Source organism: Ornithodoros turicata, chromosome 2, assembly GCF_037126465.1.
Source record: "Ornithodoros turicata isolate Travis chromosome 2, ASM3712646v1, whole genome shotgun sequence".
Lineage (NCBI taxonomy): Eukaryota > Metazoa > Arthropoda > Arachnida > Ixodida > Argasidae > Ornithodoros > Ornithodoros turicata.
Genome location: NC_088202.1, coordinates 44,349,881 through 44,369,825, shown reverse-complemented (window position 1 = coordinate 44,369,825; position 19,945 = coordinate 44,349,881). Strand labels below are relative to the sequence as shown.

Here is a 19,945-nt window from a genome sequence, read left to right as displayed (position 1 = left end):
CATCTGACCATTGTATTTATTATTTAGCCTGGTGCTGCTCCTCCCATGTAATGTCCTCCCCAGGATCTTTCGGGGGTAAATAAATTGATTGATTGATTGAGTGCAGTTCATAGGTGTCTAGAGGCTACTCAGTTATACAGGGAAAGCATGAATATGCAATGTGCCTTCATGCTCTATAAGATATACATTGTTACCGACCAACAGTAAACCACATATTTCCTCTAGACGTCCAGAGGATGGTTCAGTTGGGACATTTACCCAGTAAACCAAAAACGTCTGCTGGACCTGGACGTACCAGAAAAATCCAAATATCTAAGACCGAAGGGAACGTCTAATCAATATCTATTATACGTACAGCGGTTCGCTGGATTTCTACCCATCTACGTACAGTTAGTACGTTGAAAACGGTGGAGGTCTGTGGAACGTGCATTGTACCTTGTACATTGTATGTTCTAGACGTCCCCTGTGCATCCATTTCGTATGTGCCGTGAACGTATAATGGATGGCACAAACTTGTGGGACGTTCATGAAACGTTGTTCCGACTGTCAATTTAATAGTAATTTTGCATAGTCGTAGAAGCAAATGAATATGACTTGTGAGAGCGTGAGATATTGGGGAACAAGTAAACGCACTAAGGTTTTTCATCATTCGTGGGCTGCACTGTGCAAAGTATTTACGTAACAATCTTGAACCGACACAGGAAACCTATCGGTTTTGCAGCTCCACTCAGCAGGTAACCTCATCGTAGACGATAACCTGGATTACAAACACAGTATTTGGTAGGAAGGGATGTCAGAATTGTTAGCGAGTAGTTTCACTCGTTGCAGACCTACGAGCTAATTGCAGAGACGCATCTTCGTCACCATTACAAACGTATTAGGCTCCCCACTATATTTAACGAATGTGCCCAAACTATCTGTATTTTAGTATATGCTCCATCCAGTACGCCAATTGAGGATACTGAGAAATGACATGTCCATGCAGTTTCCCCCACCCGCACTGCGGGCGCTCGTTTGGTTCAGCATGTGCGCTGGTCACTCCGAGTCGCCGAACGACGGCAGTCGGTGACGCATTGCGCTGCAGTTTAGGTTGGACGCTTGAAGCGCGTAGACTTGCTTAGATGTAGTAGTATTGTATTCATGCTGATGCAATGAAAAATATTTCCTAATCATAGTGCATAGCATGTACAATGTACAGGGGCAGACGTATATAGAACGTCCGAGACGACGACCTGGCGATATTCCTCTGACGTTCAATCAGTGTCCAAAATATAGTGTACTGGGTTTTCCATGGGTATCCTGGGGCAGGCTGCTTCCAAAGCGCGATATCCTGCAGACGTACCTGAGACATTTGTTATTCACTAGGTAAAACCGAAACGCGAATATCGTTCTGGGACATCCCACAGCTATTCTATGAATCTCCAGATATTCAGGACGTTCACGACCTTGTAGGGATGCCCTAGTGATATTATTGGGTCACTGGGAATAATATTAATATCCGTATATAGTATAGCAATATCCGTGCTATATATGTATAGCATCAAAATAAGTGCTGATATTCTTTACAGAATCGGTACGTTTCAGCGTGTCAGGCTAAAAGTCAAGGTAGATTCCCAGTGGACACCGCCTACCCTTAGACATCCCAGAAAAGTCGCAAACGTCACAGTCGTCCCGTACATCACACGGATGTTGCACGGATGTACACAACGGGACGTCATAGATACTCGTTGCTTGTACATCCCTTGTAACATCCCCGGGACATGGAGCATGGGATATATCACAATAGGAAGAATGACTCAATTTAAGGAAAAACAAGTTTAATAATGTTGATTCTATCGATTTTTGAATTATTCTGTGTAGGTACATGGCATATGTTATGGTAGCAATGTATGTAAGTAATGTAATGTATGTAATGGTTTTCCGAGTGCAACAATATCTTGGGTGTGGAATAATGGCCCTAAGTATATGTCTGAAATATTAGCAAGCCAAAAATCCAACTTGTAAGGGTATGTAATATGACGAATAAGTAAAGGCGCTAGATATTTCTATCAATCGCGCCCGTCTGTACAAAATATTTACGTAAACGCTTCAAGCAAACGATGAAAGATATCGGTATTACAGCTGCATCCGGCAGATAATCACATTATACACGGTAGCTTGAATTAAAAACACAGTAAGTGGTGGGTGGAGATGTCCGTTGAAGGATTAAGTAGGCGTCGTTGGAGACTTTGGTTAATTGCAAAGAAGCATTCTCGTCATTGTTGCAGGTGTTTCACGCCCTATTACACTTAATCAGCGTCCCTAAAAAAAATGTATTTCAGTATATGGTCCAATCGGTACGCCAACGTAGCTGGTTGCACGGCTGACGATGGGCGCCAATGATTGCATTGTGCACTAGCTTAGACCTTACGCCGGGGAGGGGGATCGTCATATGAGAATCTGCTCTTCGTTTTTAGGGCGAGGGCAGTATTATTTCTGTCTTGAAACAAAATGTATCGGTGTGTACTTTGTGGGTCCTTTTCCAGGAGTGCATGTTGCAGAATTGGATAAGTGGAAGCTGTATGCTGTGTCCAGTATTGCATTTAACGGTTGACTAAAAGCGGTTGAACAACCTCCCACGTTCGTCATATATCGAAAAACTTATATCACGGGGACTTTCTTGCGACGTGCATTTAGTGCCAAAATCCTGGTATCCTGAATGTCCTGTGGATGTAAATGGGACCTCTAGCTTGGTCCCCAGGATATCCTAACATTCAAATCTGGATATCCTACGTACGCAACAGGGATCTTGCCCAGTGGTTTACCGTGCCGTTGCCGGTAGCAGCGGCAGGCACCTCGAGTGATGAATGATGCACACTAAATTTTTTTGCCAAGTATTTTGAGAGCCATTGATTTTAATGATGTGAAACATTCACATGAAACCTGTGGGGATGACGACAGGTATAACTGGTTTACTGCAACACGTAGAGAACGGCCACCAACATGGAAAGTCCGAGAAGAACCGTTTGTTCATGTCGGCAGGTCCACGCCACGAAGAAGCACGACATCGCTCTTCCGCCTTGGCAGTCTCGCTTGCAAGATATAATATAACGTAGCATTCCAATGCCCACAGCTGCGTCGTGATAACCTCACCTAGCAAAACACTCCCAGGGGCGTAATTCAAAAGTACTACCCAGTACAACAGATCGCACTGTATACATGTATATGGCGTTAGCGGATGATAGCTGATGGTCTGGTAACCTGCGTTAGTATGGCTACGCTGAGACGCTACGTGTTCACCGCGGTTTCATATATCCATGGAGGAAGGAACGTTGATCACGTAGATATCTTTAGTCAGCGATGCGTTTGAGTGGGGATGGCGACAGTCATAACTGGATTTACTGCAACGCGTAGACAGCCGCCAGCAACACATGGGCGGATAGTTTCCAATCTACTCGAGGGACAACAACCCCAAACTGTTACATGATTTTCATATTCACTCAAATAAAACACGCGATTCTTAGGATATCGCTTGAAAGGTCCATCTTTAGTCTCAGACGGGTAGATTTGTCGGAGGGGCCAGGCTCCCCCTGGGAAAGTTCCGGGGAGGCAGGGCTCAGGCCCTCAAGTCCCCACGCTGTCGGTGCCTATGCACCAACAAAGGAACTCCGAGAACGACCGTTTGTTCACGTCGGCAGGCACCCACCAGGACGAAGCAAGACGTCGCTCTCCCTCCCGCCTTGGCAGTCTGCCATAAGCGCTACTGCGCCCACGGTTCCCGTGGCGCCGTCTGTCGTCCGAGCTGAGTTTTCGGCGCAGCCCACAAAGGAGAGGGGATATGTTTAATGCTGATAGAAAAAAAGAAAAGAAAAGAAGAAGAAGGGAAAAGTTAGCCATAATGTTAGCCATGTCAGCCCACAGGAATTTCTGAAAAGGTAGCGCAATAATGCTATCGCACAAAACTTCGTGCGTGAAAAGGCATACCTCTACAGCCGTCAGAATGTGTGGTCCGCCATGCGCTTTGGAATCTGTTAGCAAACGGCGCAGAGCAGCCCGAGCGCGCGAGCACCAACCCTCCTCCCTTCTCTCCTTTAAAGGGACTCTGACCAGAAGTCCAACAAATCTTTCGTTTGCATCGATTACGAAGGTATAATATGCCTCCAAGCCACACGCGAAACATTTTGGCTGCGCGCGACGGCAAAGTTCGCCAAACGGGGAATTGAAAACCAGCTTGCCTTTTCCTCCTCAACTCGCGCAATCGGCGCTGAAATCTAGCCTCTTCGTAGTGGATATCCGCCAATTTCCGCGTGTGTGACGAAAACATGAGGTTCGTGTTTCATTGGGCGCCCAGACCGGAAGTTCTGTTGTTAGTTTGTGTGAGAGCGGGATCCGGAAAGCGATCTTCAATATGGACGTCGAAGCAAGAAATGCGGAGACTTCGAGTTCCGAACTTTTTTCTGACTTTTCTGCGATCAAAAAGGAAATTCTGTGTGCTGATCAGTTCGGGAGCCTCGCTTTCGAAACCGGTCGCCCATGCCGCAAATGCGTGCCGAAGTCAAAACTCTACGATCTACGAACATCGGTCACAGATGAAGAGTCGCCTGTCTTCGACAGACAGGTAAGCGATGAGCTTTTTAACGCACATTGTGATCGAACATGTAAACGGGTTCGCTGAAATTTCGTGTGCTCGTATTTAATGAGTACTTGTTGTTTAAGGTGCTGATGCGGCTGGTGAGTCATAATGCCGAAAGAGATCGAATGCTTGTGCTGCAAGGAGTTCGAAAGTGCAGCCGAATGACAGCAATATGAGTGCATTACAACCCACGAAGATTTCGAACTTCTGTGCCTGAATATACGACTGTCCTGAAGGTGACATATATTGAGTTCCGTGTGCAGTGCGAACCTATGAGCGACCATGTTCACAAGTCAGTCACATTTGACCCTGTCGAACAATGTTAAAATTAGGGCGCTCAAGATTGGTTTGGTCCTGCATTAAAGTCGCTAAAAACTCCCGTACAGGGCCCAGCACATAAAAGACGACACAATACAGAACTGTGAACTGGAGAAAAGCAATATAGGCAACTGTGTACGTGTCAGTGTGCTGTGTCTTAAGTCACCTTTTATGTATTGCCCTGTGCTTAGGTTTTTAGCGCAGGCTATTAGCGATTGAGTGTTATTACTTTTGATTCACTGAAAAGTAATAAAAATGTTGGTTTCTAAAAGAATACAGCATGTGTAGTAATATACAGGGCGTGTGCAGATAAATTGCAGTCGCTCTTGTGGAAATGGAAATGCCACGACACACACCCTGTACTGTGACCGCCTACCTATTTCCTAACTATATTTTTTGTACATCTGCGTAGACGATACGGATATACTGCGCATCACCAGTTTGCATGTTTTACCACAAGCTTGGGGAAAACAAGGGTATGGTCATCACAGCCTGTGCAGTGAACAGGGTCTGGCAAGCCTTCCACACAGAAACTGCCACAGGCTTCAAGTACCCAACATCCTAACTGGGGGCACCTGTTCGCACAGCTCGTCTATCGCATTTAAACTAATTCAGCATTTGTATTTAGGATTACTTGTAGCTCACAGGATGATGCATGGTTCATGAGTTGTTGTGCTGAAACACAAACAACACTAGACCATTTTAATGAGTCTTGCGGAACAATAAGTGAGCACTCCTTTCGTGACATTGTGTACCATTGCTACACTGAACAATTTCTTGAGCAAGACTATTGAAAAAATGAAAAGCAGAATCTGTCTTTCAAATATGCATGTTCCTTGTAACTTCTGATTTGTTAAGTGACCCATGTTGTTATCCCCCTCATGTAACGCCCGCAAGGGCCTTTGAGGTATAATAAATATCAAAAGCAGAAAAAGATTGTAATACCTATCCTCTCTTCGTGTGAATGATATATAAACACTCTCAGAAGGTATGTTTTAACACTTTGCCTCATTGTGCCTAAAGCCTAATTCGACCTCTTACATTATCTCCACATCCTCAATCTCCAAAGCTGTACAAGGCTAAAGTAATCATGTACTACATAAAAAAAGGGGGAAGGAGGTGGTGGTGGTGGTGGTGGTGGTGATGGTGTAAGGGCTTGCCGTTGTCGGCCTCACGTATGTGGGCAACGTCACGACTGACGCCCTGGGGAAATGTGCGTCCTGGGCCGACTTCTAGGGGAACTGTGCCGACATATGTCTGAAAGCGTCTGAGGAAAACCCAGAAAAAACCCCAGACAGCACAGCCGGCACCGGGATTCGAACCCGGGTACCGGGGAAGGAGGAAATTAAAAGCAGACACATCGAAATTCAACACCCTGGTGCTTTCTCGGGGCTGCTCGTGCCTCAGTGCTGGATGTGATACCCATAGAAAACAGCCTTCTGAGCCTCAGTGATTGATTCCCTTGATTGCCCTAACTGTGAGGCAATACTCATCGGCTTGGTGGTAAGTGGGCTTGTGTCTGGTAGTGCGGTTTGGAATAAAGGGAGTAAGGAACATCTCTATATCAACATAACCTGTCAAGGCATGGCATTTCAAATTGCTCTCTTTAAGTACAAAGCTGCTCATAGATGTTGCGACCATTCATGTTGGGAAAGCATGCTGGAGTTACCTCAGGCTGTGCATCCAGAACTGGGAGTCAGGTTCATAGAGAGCACTTCATCAGAGGAACAGCGACAGTGCCCAGTGAAGACACTCTAGGAATTTTGCGCAGGTTTAGGGGGTCACGCCTTTTAACAGTTTTGATGGAAAGCAGGGTGTGTGTAACATTGACCTCTGGTGTATGAATTCTCGTTACCTACAATCAGGTACCCATGTTCCAGTGATCTGGAAAAGCCATAGCTCTCTCGCAGGAAATTGCTAATGAATCTGAGTTTCTTCTGTGGAAACAGGTTGAAACTGTATTTTAATCCACCCTTCTTAGCTGCCCTAGCAAAAGCAAATATGTAATGCTGCACACAATATCTAATGCTAGCACACTAATTGCTTTTAGTGTTCTCAGGCTCCTGAAATGGAGCTACCTCGTGCATACGCTGTGCCATGTTGGCAAGAACATAAATCAGATTGCCTTTACTTTCGAGATTGGCACTTCGGCGCTCCATGTAACTGCAAGAATGGTATCCCCTAATGAGTAGGCAATAAGAATGATTTCTACAATGTAGTGAGCTTCGTAAAACAACAACTTTATTTGAAAATATATTCCAAATGCCGGGTGACGACCTCATAATGTAGCAACTTTTACTGCAAACACTGCTTAACACGACGATAAAACCAGAGACACGGAACAGAAAGCAGACAACACGACACGTTCTCAAACACAGCAACCCATTTAATGAACAGATCTACACTCCCAATAACCTCCGGATGGGTGGAAAGGGGGAAACAGAGGGAACACTAACGCAATTGCCTCGTGACTTAATCTCTTTGTACTCAGCTAAGAGTCGCCCAAACGGGTCACGCACCTTTTTCAATACACTTGTCTCTTGGAAAAGCGGGAAACAATTGTGACACTCTTTCAAGTGTTCAACAAGTTCTGAATTTCCTGAAAGGCTGTCTGCATTCCTTTTATGCTCTAAGAGCCTAATGTTTAGGCATCTACCAGACTGTCCTACGTAGCAAAAACCACATGCAAAAGGAATATAATACACAACACCTACGGCGCACTCGACAAAGCGGGTCTTGTGCGAGTGCGCCGTAGGTGTTGTGTATTATATTCCTTTTGCATGTGGTTTTTGCTACGTAGGACAGTCTGGTAGATGACTACACATTAGGCTCTTAGAGCATAAAAGGAATGCAGACAGCCTTTCAGGAAATTCAGAACTTGTTGAACACTTGAAAGAGTGTCACAATTGTTTCCCGCTTTTCCAAGAGACAAGTGTATTGAAAAAGGTGCGTGACCCGTTTGGGCGACTCTTAGCTGAGTACAAAGAGATTAAGTCACGAGGCAATTGCGTTAGTGTTCCCTCTGTTTCCCCCTTTCCACCCATCCGGAGGTTATTGGGAGTGTAGGTCTGTTCATTAAATGGGTTGCTGTGTTTGAGAACGTGTCGTGTTGTCTGCTTTCTGTTCCGTGTCTCTGGTTTTATCGTCGTTTTACAATGTACCAGCTCGCCTGCACCCTTGCTCTTCTACCACTGCTTAACACAACACGTAAACACAGAGCGTAAACGTTTCCAGTACAACAAAAGCCAAAGACGAGCGCATCAGCCTACTTATCTCACGCTGACCTTTCCGAAATAACCGTATATCCCTCCCCACTTATCTAGGAGTGTGTCATACACATCCGGTAGGGGTGCCACGGTTTGTATTACAGACTGATGCATCACGTCTGATAAACCAGGACTTTAAGCACTTTCTAGGGCCTCATCGCTACTTATGTGTAAAGGTTACCGCACCATCAAAATTAAATACATGTCCCTTTGGCCAACAATGGTAGACTAACATTCCTTGTGTGCTCTTTTAGTCTTGTCCCACGTCTTTTGTCTGTCTCGCTAACGTAGGTTGCATCACAGTCTATGCGCTTAACTTTATATGCGCAGTCTTAATGCCTGATGGGCACAGTGCCTTTCAAATGGCATATGCAACACTTTGGACAAAGGAATGCACACCACTGATTTGACTCCTTCGATGTTGTTTTTGACTGTTCTCTGTTGTAGCGATGATGCCACCGAAATAGGCGACGAAACGTTCACCCTCTTTGTTCTCAATTCTTGCGCTAATTTTTTTAGTACGTAGACTTGGAACCGAAAAATAAACGTGCTAGCCTTGTTGAAACTGGTTTTCCCTCAGAACCACACGAGAGCACACTTGGTTTCTTTAGATAAACGTTCAAAGGATTCAGCTTCAGCATTTGCGGTACACCATCAGGTCCCGATGTTCCTTTGATATGCAGCACACAGAATTTCGCTGAGGCGAGTGACTGCCGTAGCGGTTCGTTGCTTCGCAGCAGATCAAGAACATTACGCCGCAATGATAGGTGAAATGTTCAGAATATGGCGAACAATACCAACATCAAATACAATGACCCGAAAAAGACAGGATGAGTCGGGAAACACACAAATTCGCAAGCTCTCGTCATATGGCAGCCATTACAACTGACCGGATACGGAACCGTATGGAACGCAGATTGAAAAGGCAATCGGAGAACCTACTGCATGTGTTAAACGCAGGGTATATTTTTCTTTTTGAGACTCTGTAACAAAAATATATCAACATCTAAATGCCATTTCATAAAGGGAATTGACAGGGTATTGTGTGACCATGTGACGCGTTTGAGCCAATTGTGGGTGCTGCCAGTGGCCCTCATGTTGACGTCATATTGATGGTGTGCCGGAGTGGATATTCTATATAAACGTAAGTTTTCTCGGTTTGCCGCTAGGCGTGCTGCACTCGGATGAAGTCGAATGTTTAAAATTCGAGTTTAGAGAAATCGTGGGTTTTAATGCGTGAATTTTCGCATGGAGAGTCCTTGTTGGGTGCTCTATCGAATGCAAGTATGAGAGAGAGCTCCCACAACTTCTGGTCAGAGTTCCTTTAAGAGGGGATACGAGTGAGGCGGCATCTCCGATTCACGATTTTTTCGCATGTAGATGGCGGCACACGAACATACGGGTCTCAGCCTGAAGGAAGCTCTAACCATTACCCTTAGTACAAATAACTCACTCCTCCGCAGGATTGTGTAGTTCCATAAACACGTGTGACCTCCTTGACTATTGAGACGCAGGGATTTCACGTCATGTTTGTGTTGCCAAGGTCAACTCAGCTACAGAAAAAGAAGGAAAGGAAGGAGGTCCCGACGAACGCCAATTCTTTTCTTTTGTCCCTTTGTGGACTGCATCTGGTGACTTCTTGGTGTTATGCTCTCTTAGCTTGTCTGACTTTCTGGACACAGCGCAGAGTCCTAATGTTATATTTCATTGGCCTTCCCCTATTTATATTCACCTGCCGATTTTTCTTTGGCGCTGAGTTCTCACACTAGAACATTTTGCGGACGGAATGTATATATGACGCAATGTTTGTATTTAACTGACTATTCAGTTTTAGTGTATTTACTTTGCGCCTGTGTGCAAGTGAATCGAAATTTATTAGTCGCTACAAACATTAACTGAATAAGTCCTTCGAGACCTAGACAAGATAAGCCGTGCAGCGGACCTTTGCATTTTGTCTTCTTTCTTTGTTTTTTCACGGATAGCGTGGGTGTGCAGAGATCCAAGACTGCAGATGCATACTCTAAATGAGGTGGAACTAATGTTTTGATTGACTGATTTGTAAAAGAAAAAAATGGAGATGTTAGTCCCGAGCCACTCGGGACTAATGCTTTACATGTAAACAATTTAACATATTTTGTTGTACCATGGCGAAATTTCTTTCTTAGTATCCACAGGCTTCGAGTGGCTTTCGCGCACATATAGATATCCCATTTCAGAACTTTCTCTTTAAATTTGCCGCCAGCAATGAGAAGGGTGCCCAGAAGAAGCACAGACTGTCGGCTGCTCCCAACGTGAGGCCACTTTCTTCAATATGTGTAGTGCGTCGGATTGTTCCCACTGTTCTGTTCAGCTGCGTTGTTCGTAAATGACAAAGGTTTTAAAATGACCAGTGGCCTCCCCTCTTCGGCTGAACAAAGCAAACAAATAAATAAAAAAGCAGAGGAAACGGATTGCCCGCACCGTATGCTCGAATCAAAAGTTACAGAAAAACAGGTGCGTACGACGGACTTCACGGAGCTTTGAACTCCTTTCCAACAAACGGCATTAGACCCAACGACGTTCGATGAAATGGGCGGACACCCAGTTTTAGTTTACTTACTTTTCGCCTATGTGCAAGTGAATCTAAATTTGGTCCTTACAACATACATGTATCCTTCGAAACCTAGACAAGATATCAGAAGGGGAAGCCTATCAAAAGGCCGAAGATCATAACGCCGAACTATCATAAGGTCGAAAGTCAAAAGGCCGAAAAATCATAAGGCCGAAGTGTCAGAAGGCCGAAAGCCAAAAGGCCGAAAAATAATAAGGCCGAGCAATGAGAAGGCCGAAAGTCAAAAGGCCGCAAATCAGAACACCGAACCGAACACCGAAATAAAACGGCCAAAGAAGCAGAAGACCTAGTGTAAGCATCCCTGTGAATGACCACTGAAAGGGAATTGCTCTTTTCATTAAAAAAAAAAGCAATAAACTATAACCTCGTATTGCCAACCTAATCTAGTAATAATCTATAACATGTTTACTACAAAGAGAAAGTGTGTGGTAGGTGAATGCCAGTGAATGACTTGTATCACCCACTGAATGAATTGTAGAGGAGATGGTGTTTCTCTACATTTGGTAACCCGAACCTGATTGTCACCGTGTATCTACTTTTCCTTTTTGTTTTCCCCTAAGTTATCGAAAGTACTTAGGTGAAAAAGATGAAACGATTTATTTGCTGTATTAATTCCCAACAAGTTTATTCTATTTAATCTGTAGAGCTATTTTTTTTTATCGCAGTTGGAATACCAGTTCTGCTATCCTGGGTTCCTCATTTGTCGGCGTTTCGATAATTCGGTTTTGTGACTTTTCGGCCTTGTGATTTTTCGGTGTTTAGATTTTTCGGCCTTCTGGTTTTCGGCCTTATGATTGCCACCCATCAGAAGGCCGAAACTTAAAAGGCCAAAAAATTAAAACATCGAACAATCAGAAGGCCGAAAATTCAGAAAACCGAACTATCAGCAGGCCGGAAAGCCAGAAAACCGAATTACCGTAAGGTCAAAAAGTAAGGAACCCGAGATAGGTTATTCCAACTGCGATAAAAAATGAGCTCTACAAAAAGTAGGATAGACTTGTTGGGAATTAATACAGGGAATAAATCATTTCATCCAACTTCACTTCAGATAACGTACTTTTGATCACTTAGGAGGAAAACCAAAAATAAAAGTAGACATGACTGTGTCATTGCATATGTGCTTAGTGTACACGATGACAATCACGTTCGGGTTACCAAATGTATAGAGCGACACTGTACGGGTTGTACAGCTACAGCGGGGGCGACAGTGGACGACGGGCTGTAGAGCTACAGCGGGGGCGACAGTGGACGCTCGAGAGTTCGAAGAAAACCTCATTACCCCCCGGCACTAAATCAGGGAAGTGACGCCCGGATTTTGCACTGCTCAACGTTACGGGGTGCACAGTTTGACAGCCGTGACCGTTGGCAGTAAATTTGGACCAGAGGGCGGGGATTACGAGGTGACGCTCCTGTCAAATGTTTTAAAACAGTCCAATTAGGGCTTGAAACACTTTGAACCCGGGGCAGTCGATTGGTGGTCCTGGATTGAGGTTGTGGCCCAAACATGACCCTTTTAAGAAGGTGTCGGGGCCCGAAGAGAGGGAGAAAACACTTGCCAAGGGTCTGGGACCCGTGTGAATTTTGACTCCAGCCTAGAGTGTTTTGTATGTATGTCGAAAGCCATATACGTTTGTGTGTACATAAGTGTAAATAAACCTAGTCGTTGCTGAGCCCCTTGTCCGTCAGACGTCTTCATGGAAACCAGTTCCCGATCATCGGACGTCACATCGAACCGACCCTCCAGCTAGAGCAGCAGGTGGAGGAAGAAATCTTACTGGCGCAGCCCGACAGGACGTTCACCATCGGAAGACTGTGACCATCCGGGCGGAGGGACAAGGCTTGCAAGTTGCAGCAACGAAGGTACAACGCACTTCAACGTACAGCAAGGCGTCGGCACACCGGAGACCGTCCAGGAAACTCAGGGGACAGTTCCGATCACCGACAAGAAAGCCGACGACAAGGAATACAACGAATTCCACGACGACAGGCAGTGCAGTCGTCATCGAGGCCGCGTCAGGAAAGCACGTCAGCTGCCACATCGACTACATGACCGGGAAGCGCAATGGTGTGACGGGACGGTTCAACAGGCCATAGGAGAACACATCAGAACTACGGCGGAGCACCTGAACTATTCCACGAGGTAGGTGGGTGTTGGTCGCTCCTGAGGTCCAGGTAGATAGCTTTTGCCGCGTTGGGTACTAGCTGGAGTGTTCATGGTAGAAAGTGTTGAGCTTTTGTAGTACATTGTAGCTTGGTCGTAGGAGGAAGCTAGTGTTGGCGTACCAGTGCGAGGTGGTGACACCGGGGTTGTAGTGTGCTAGTGGATGCTAACGCGCAGTAAAGTTAGGCACGAAAAGGCAAAACTTGGGTCAAAAATGGCAGACGCAGGTAGCGAAGGTAATTCCGACACAGTCCATAGCGAGAGCGTTGAGATATTGCGACTCCAGATCGAGCTTGAGAGGGAGAGGTCTCGCAGGTTAGAACTAGAAAGGGCTAAGGATGATCGCTCGTCTTGCAGCGAGACGCCATCAATGAGGACGCGCGAGGAAAATCTCAATTACTTCGCTAAAAGACTGAAAAGCGTTTTGCTCCCACTCCCAGCAGATCGTGAGGTCCCCATGTGGTTCGAGGGGGTGGAAGGTGTCTTCAAATCGTATAGAGTACCAGAGGAGGTGCAGAGCCACCTGATCCTACCGCTCATCGCGAATAGGGTAGGCCACCTCTATTCTAAGCTAAGTACCGACGAGCTGAATGATTACGAAAAGGTGAAGGAAGCCGTACTCGCCGCGCTCCGTCTCTCTCCCGGCGAATACAGGAAACGATTCACGGAAGCGGCCAAAGCAAGGGACGAGACGTGGTCCAACTATTGGGCGCGACTACGAAGCTACATCGCGGCATACGCAAAGGCGAGAGAAGCAACAAAGTATGACGAGTTAGTTACATTGCTAATCGACGACCGCTTTATAGATTCGCTAACAGATGAGGCACGGCAGTTCGTCACCCTGCAATTGAGCAACGTAAAACCGTCGGAAGAACACATGGTTAGGGCCGTAGAAAAGTACGAGGACGCCAAAGGCAGGGGGAGCGCCGTCCTAGGTCAGCGGGAGAAGGCAGGTCCAGACCGCCGGAGAGAAGGATACAAAGAAAAAGTGAAAACGGAAGAGAAGGGTCCCCTCCAAAGAGTAAATGGGAAGGATCGCCCCGAAGGGAAAAGCGGGTTCTCTTGTTATATTTGTGGCGGAAAACACTTTGCTCGCCAGTGTCCAAAAAAGAGACCCGACGCGGACCAGACAGCGCCTAAGTTTCCGGACAATAGAGACCCTAATCAGAGGCGCGTAAACCGCGTCGGTGTAGTCAGGGGCGATGACATTGGACCCCCGTCAATGGATGAGGGTGTACGCGACACCGCCATAATCGCACGTGTTAGTCCTGCGGCGACGGGGGAAAACGAACTCACGCTTCTTAGGCGCGAAGTAGAACTTCAGGCAGGCAAGCGAAGGTTCCGCGCCTTAATTGACAGTGACGCAGACGTAACTGTGGTTCGGGCCGATTTGTTTCCCGAGTATGAGGGGGACTCGCGAACCCCACTGCGGCTGGAAAGCGCGTTCGGGCACCAGGTACCCGCGGAGCTAGGGATCCTACCTTTAAGACTGGCCGACACGGAATGCGACTACGTAGAAGTGAACAGGACGGTGCCAATAGAATGTGCGTTCACGGAGAAATTGGCAGGAGAAGCCGACTGTTTACTATCGCTGGAGGCATGGAACGCCCTACAGCACGCAAATAATCTAGAGAGAGACGATGGGGAAGGTAACACTGGGTTAGGTAATGACGTCATCACTGAAGACGAGGGCCTAGCTAATCTCTTCGACACCGGAGATGAAGACAGCGGTGATAGTCCGCCTGTGGCGTTTGTGAATGCGCTGAGAAGCGAGGTAGAAACGTCAGAGCAGCTTAGCGAGAGGACCAAATTTAAGGCCGCACAGCGCGAGGACGCGAGCCTAGCGGAAGCATGGGATAAGGCTAGGGCGAGTAGTCACGGGATGATAGTTGACGATGAAATACTGTACCGCAGTGATATCGTAGCGGGGCAGAAAGTGAGACAACTGGTTTTACCAGGATGCAAGAGAGAGCAGGTTCTTCAGCTGGCGCATGACACGCCTTGGGGTGGTCACCTGGGTGTGCGCAAAACGCTAAACCGTATCAAAGGTAGCTTCTATTGGCCAGGTGTCGAGGACGATGTGCGCGAATACTGTAGGTCCTGCCACGGGTGCCAGATAAACGCGGACAGGAGGGCGACAGACAGGGTGCCGATAGCACCGCTCACGAGGCCGGAGTACCCGTTTCAAGCCGTAAATGTCGACGTGGTAGGTCCCTTTGAAATCGCGTCGGCCCGTGGGCACAGGTACGCCCTATGCGTTACCGATCTCCACTCCAGGTGGCCGGAGGTGACCCCGTTGACAGCGCCAACGGCAAAGAAAACATGCGATGCTCTACTGGAGATATTTTCGAGGACTGGAATCCCAGAAACGTTATGTTGCGACCAGGGTACCAACTTTACTTCGCAGCTGACACGAGAGTTCTTGAGGCGGATCGGATGTTCACCCAGGTTTTCAACAGCGGAACATCACGAGAGTAACGGAGCCGTAGAGAGATGGAACCGCGTATTCCGTAGGTTGCTGTTCCACGTTGTTCAGGAGGACCCCCGTAACTGGGACAGGTTCATCCCCTTTCTGCTATGGGCTTATCGCGAGGTGCCGCATGACACGACGGGCGTCTCACCCTTCCAATTGGTTTACGGGCGGCAGCCCTCCGGACCCCTAGCTATTCTGAAAAACACTTGGGAAGGGGAAGTGAGCGCTCCCATTCAGCTACGAGAAGCTCCCGCGAAATATTTGGGACAATTGAGAGAAAAGTTTCGGGAAGCCGCTGAGACTGCGAAACTTATCGCTGGTGAGCGCCAGGCGGGGTACACGGGACGGTATAACCAGCGTGCGAGGGCGAAAGAATTTCATCCAGGCGACCAGGTGATAGTGTTCGACACTACCAGAAGCGCAAAGCACCTCCCGAAGTGGAAGGGGCCATATCAAGTGGTTGGAAGACGCCGTCAGCACTCATATGAGGTGCTCACTGATGAGGGAAAAACTCGGACAATCCACGCCAACAATCTTCGCGAATATAAAGCTAGGGTGAATCACATAGGTGTGATATTCCAAGGCGAAGAGGAGTTCGGGAATGTGGAACCGGCACCCTCGCGAGATGTCGGACCATCAGTATTGCCCCCTGAGGCAACCAATCACTTAAACGAAACCCAGGCCAGCCAGGTACGCGAGCTCTTCGAGGCCTTCGCGACAGTGTTCGACGACACACCAACGGTGGCCGAGGTGGGCGCGCATGTTATCAAGCTGCGGGAAGGGCATGTCCCTAAACGCGCGTATCCCTACCGGACCCCCCAAGTTTTGCGGAAGGAGGTTGAAAAACAAATCAGCGAGCTCTTGGAGCAAGACCTTGTGTATCCCATTGTGAGCGAATATGCTCACCCGGTAGTTTGCGTCAATAAAAAGGATGGCGGGATACGACTGTGTGTCGACTACAGGGCACTTAATGCCGACACCATCGACGATGCGTATCCCATGGCCCTCCAACAGGAGTTGCTATTTCGCGTAGGCATGGCTAGATATATCACTGTCTTAGACTTGCGCCGGGGATACTGGCAAATCCCGCTGGAGGCAAGCAGTCAACAAAAGACAGCGTTTGTGACCCACTTTGGGCAGTATGCGTGGCGCGTAATGCCGTTTGGCCTAAAGAATGCGGCGGCCACTTTCCAGCGGACAGTTAATGCTCTGTTAGCTGAGCACCGAGAATATGCTTGCGCATATCTCGATGATATTGCGATATATTCGAGAGACTGGGAGGAGCATTTGCAAAATCTCAAAGCAGTGCTATCCACGCTGAAGGAGGTGAAACTCACAGCTAATCTATCGAAATGCCAGGTAGCTCAGGGCTCGATCCGATATTTGGGACACATCGTGGGCTCAGGTTCTCACGCACCCGACCCGGAGAAAGTTCGTACTATTTCTAACTTGAAGCGTCCGGTCACGAAAAAGGAACTTAGGAGTGTTCTGGGCCTGTGTGGCTATTATCGAGATTATGTAAAGGGCTATGCGGAAATTGCCCAAGCATTAACACGGCTAACGGGAAAACGGATCCCGAACAAAATTCCGTGGAACGAAGAAGCGGAGTCCTCCTTTCAGGCCTTAAAGGCAAGTCTCGCACAGGCGGTGGCTCTTGCGACACCAGATCCCCAGCGGCCATATTGGGTTTACACGGACGCATCAGCCTACGCGGCTGGCGCCTGCTTGGCCCAAATCGATGACAAGGGCAAAGAAGTCCCCATCACTTTTGCAAGCCACAGATTTTCCGAAACGCAGACTCGTTGGGCAGCAATCGAGCGTGAGGCGTTCGCGGTCATCTGGGCCCTTAAAAAGTTTGATCATTGGGTATTTGGGGGTCAAATCACCGTGGTAACAGACCACAACCCGCTTGCTTATCTGACTTGCACGACACCCCAGGGGTCTAAGCTTGCGCGCTGGGCTTTAGCACTGCAGCGGTATAATGTAAATATTGTTCACCGCAGAGGCAGCGCTCATGGTAACGCTGATGCTTTGTCGCGGTTACAATTTGAGTAGAGATAGGTCGCGGAGAACACATTTATGTTCCGATTAAATGGACCTCGTGAGCCGCTACCTCCCACTCCTTCGTCGAGTGATGGGTGCGTGCGGACTGCTCTTTATGCCAATGTCTGTCATTGCATGTGTTTGTTTGTGTCACATTTGCACAGCTATTGTTTGCAGAATCACTTATGTGACGTCACCCCGCTAAGGGCTTGTGAGCTGTTTTTCTTCGTTATACAAATCAGACTGCTATCATGTATAGTCCAACCCGTGTTGATTTTGTTCATTGTGATGTAATCGTACCCCACAAGGAACTTAAGGGGGGAGCTGTACGGGTTGTACAGCTACAGCGGGGGCGACAGTGGACGACGGGCTGTAGAGCTACAGCGGGGGCGACAGTGGACGCTCGAGAGTTCGAAGAAAACCTCATTACCCCCCGGCACTAAATCAGGGAAGTGACGCCCGGATTTTGCACTGCTCAACGTTACGGGGTGCACAGTTTGACAGCCGTGACCGTTGGCAGTAAATTTGGACCAGAGGGCGGGGATTACGAGGTGACGCTCCTGTCAAATGTTTTAAAACAGTCCAATTAGGGCTTGAAACACTTTGAACCCGGGGCAGTCGATTGGTGGTCCTGGATTGAGGTTGTGGCCCAAACATGACCCTTTTAAGAAGGTGTCGGGGCCCGAAGAGAGGGAGAAAACACTTGCCAAGGGTCTGGGACCCGTGTGAATTTTGACTCCAGCCTAGAGTGTTTTGTATGTATGTCGAAAGCCATATACGTTTGTGTGTACATAAGTGTAAATAAACCTAGTCGTTGCTGAGCCCCTTGTCCGTCAGACGTCTTCATGGAAACCAGTTCCCGATCATCGGACGTCACATCGAACCGACCCTCCAGCTAGAGCAGCAGGTGGAGGAAGAAATCTTACTGACACCATCTCCTCTAAAATTCATTGAGTGGGTGGTACAAGTCATTCACTGGCAATCAACCACCAGGCACTTTCTATTTGTAAACATGTTATAAATTATTGCTTTTCTCCCTCTCTGTCTCTCCCTAGCCAGTTTATTTCCGAGCACCAAATGCTATGCGTTCCAATTATTTGATTTCTAATAAAAGAGTTAAATAAAATTTCTACAAAACCTTTTCCTAATCATCCCCTTCTTCTTCTGTCTTCTAGGTCTTTGGCCTTTTTATTTTGGGGCTTCTGATTGTTCGGTGTTCCGATTTTCGGCCTTTTGGCTTTCGCCTTCTGATAGTTCGGCGTTATGATTTTTCGGCCTCTTTGCTTTCGGCTTTATGATAGCTCGGCGTTATGCTTTTTCGGTCTTTTGGCTTTCAGCCTTCTTATAGTTCGGCGTTAGATTTTTTGTCGTACCATGGCGAAATTTCCTTCTTAGAAATTTGATGAAACCCAGAAATTCGACGTTTTCCATCAGTCATCCCACCCAGCCAAAACACAGTATGTTCTCCCCCGCCAAACATTCTTCTATTATATTGTGTTACAGGACACGACACGTAGCTTGCGAAAACAACAGGCACATAAGATACTTGGTGTGTATTTGTCCGACCGTGCATTCAAAGCGCTTTTTCAATCACGTAAGTGCATGGGAAAAACATAGTAACATATATTTTAACATGATAACAATATAACAATAATATGATATTTTTGTAACAAAGGCACACATCAGTGAAAGGCATCAACAAAAGCTTGCTAAATTCTGAATGTATGGTGAATACGGAACGGCAAAAATAGTCACTGCTGTAATTTTTCGTTTCACATTGCCCCGCCAAAAAGAATGCGCACCGAGTTGTCCGTGCACCGAAGTGTCCGTTCTCCTAAACGTTCGTGCTCCGAAATGCACGTGCACCGAAATGTCCGTGCACCGCCGTGCCCGTGCAAACGTCCAGTTCCATCCTTACGCTGTGTCGATAAGAGCCAACAAGCTCGAAACGGTCGTCCACAGCTGGGATTGTGGCACGATGAAAATTGATGTTCTGGGTCTGGAGCACAGAAGAAAGGGCAAACAAATATTCACAAAGTCCAAGTAAAAGGCAAAGTCCGAAGTCGACCAGTACACGCGTTCCAAAAGCAGATATTCCTCAGGTGATATTTTTCCAGGGCACGTTTCTTCAGGGAACATTTTTTCCGGGGACTTTTCTGGGAACATTTTTTCCTGGACCCGCCCGAGCCTGGGACACTTATGAGATATTGATCTAAGACATTAATCTTACAACATGTTTGTGTGTGAGACTACATACTTCACTCTGTAGGCTGAAAACTAAAAAGGCCGAGAACTCGGAAGACCGAACTATCGAAAGCCAGAAGCCACCAAGAAATGAAAAATATATATTCGAAAAGTTACATCTGCCACATAAGGTAGTTCCACAACGCTGTGCTCAGGAAAGGTATTGGGAATTAATGTGCTAAATGCTTTTTATGCATTTAAAATAACTTTGTATGAC

The 19,945-nt window shown here is 47.1% G+C and overlaps 1 protein-coding gene across 1 annotated transcript in view; it reads right to left on the bottom strand.

Annotated features, from left to right (window-relative positions):
- The window catches only part of LOC135383406 (atrial natriuretic peptide receptor 1-like), a 283,616-nt gene that overhangs the window by 124,514 nt on the left and 139,157 nt on the right, over positions 1–19,945 (bottom strand). The gene's annotated exons all lie outside the window — the stretch shown is intronic.